This window comes from Etheostoma spectabile, unplaced genomic scaffold, assembly GCF_008692095.1.
Source record: "Etheostoma spectabile isolate EspeVRDwgs_2016 unplaced genomic scaffold, UIUC_Espe_1.0 scaffold00010888, whole genome shotgun sequence".
Taxonomy (NCBI): Eukaryota; Metazoa; Chordata; class Actinopteri; order Perciformes; family Percidae; genus Etheostoma; species Etheostoma spectabile.
Genome location: NW_022603875.1, coordinates 12,360 through 13,595, shown reverse-complemented (window position 1 = coordinate 13,595; position 1,236 = coordinate 12,360). Strand labels below are relative to the sequence as shown.

Here is a 1,236-nt window from a genome sequence, read left to right as displayed (position 1 = left end):
TCTTCAGGTCTCCTGGTCCTCCTGACGTGTTGAGATCTCCTCTTCAGAGAGATGAAGAAGATGATTTTATATCAGACTGGAGACAGGAAGATACACACCATCAGAATACACACACACACACTCGGGTGTCTCGGGTGACTTGTGACTAGAAATGTCTCTGCTCTGCCTATTTGGCCGATCACCTGTCCAGGTGGGACTGTGGAGGTGATTGGTAATGAGTGGCGGGAGTAGAAGGGACAGTTTTTGGACTGTGCTCATGTCTCTGATGTGTACTTTATAAACATTTAAGTTGGTAACAAGTCAGCTGCTGCGTGTCCGAGACAATCCTCACTCCTGACATAGCGCCTCTGGGCAAAATTACATCAGATGCCACGGTTCGAGTCCCACTGCCCTACATCAACCAATATGTCCCTGAGCAAGGCACTAAACCCCTAGTTGCTCCAGAGGCGTGCAACCTCTGACATACATAGCAATTGTAAGTGGCTTTGGATAAAAGTGTCAGCTAAATGACAAGTAAGGTAATAAGTTACATTATTTTTGACACCTCTATAATCTTAGTTATGTAAAAGAACAACACAAGAGCAATCTAGTAGAAAGATATTAGACATAAACAGCACCAGAGACACTCTACAGACAACCAAGCACACTGTTATATATTAGACAATATATTGGCAGATTTTAGAGATTATAGCTTTGTTAAATTAGAAAATAATTATGAACGACAGACCCCTTAAATGTTCGACCAACAACAACCCTGGACCGACTGGAGGGTCCAGCACAGGTAGAGCTGTTCACATTTCACATTAATGCCATCGATCAAACAAAATTAATAATAATACAATCAGTTGATCTCAGGAGCAGAGCAGCAGCTGATGTTACAAAGACTGATTCAGCAGAAGAACATCCAACCTGTGATCCATACCTGTGTTGTTAAAGTCCTGGTCCACCCAGGAAGAGGATCAGTGAATGTATCTGGAGGTCCTGAAGCTCGATGACGGGGTGACTACGGACACTGTCTGGAAGAAAGGAAATAATCAATGTAATGTAGTATGTTCAGGTATTAGTTATGGCAAATACATTTTCCTCATGCATTTATACGTGGTGTATCTCCTGGTATTATTAGTAGTAGTAGTATAGGAAGTATCATTCAAAGTATTTCCAGTTCCAAAGTGTTCTTACCTGTGCTGTTGGTCTGTGATGCTGAGGGGACAGAGAGAGAGAGAACAGGTAATATAC

At 42.2% G+C, this 1,236-nt stretch overlaps 1 long non-coding RNA gene across 1 annotated transcript; it reads right to left on the bottom strand.

Moving 5' to 3' along the window:
• On the bottom strand, positions 1-1,236 carry LOC116679365 (uncharacterized). Its single transcript, XR_004329491.1, has 3 exons — positions 1,180-1,236; positions 923-1,016; positions 1-76 (listed from the first exon to the last, which is right to left on the bottom strand). It is a non-coding gene; the product is annotated as an uncharacterized LOC116679365 (long non-coding RNA).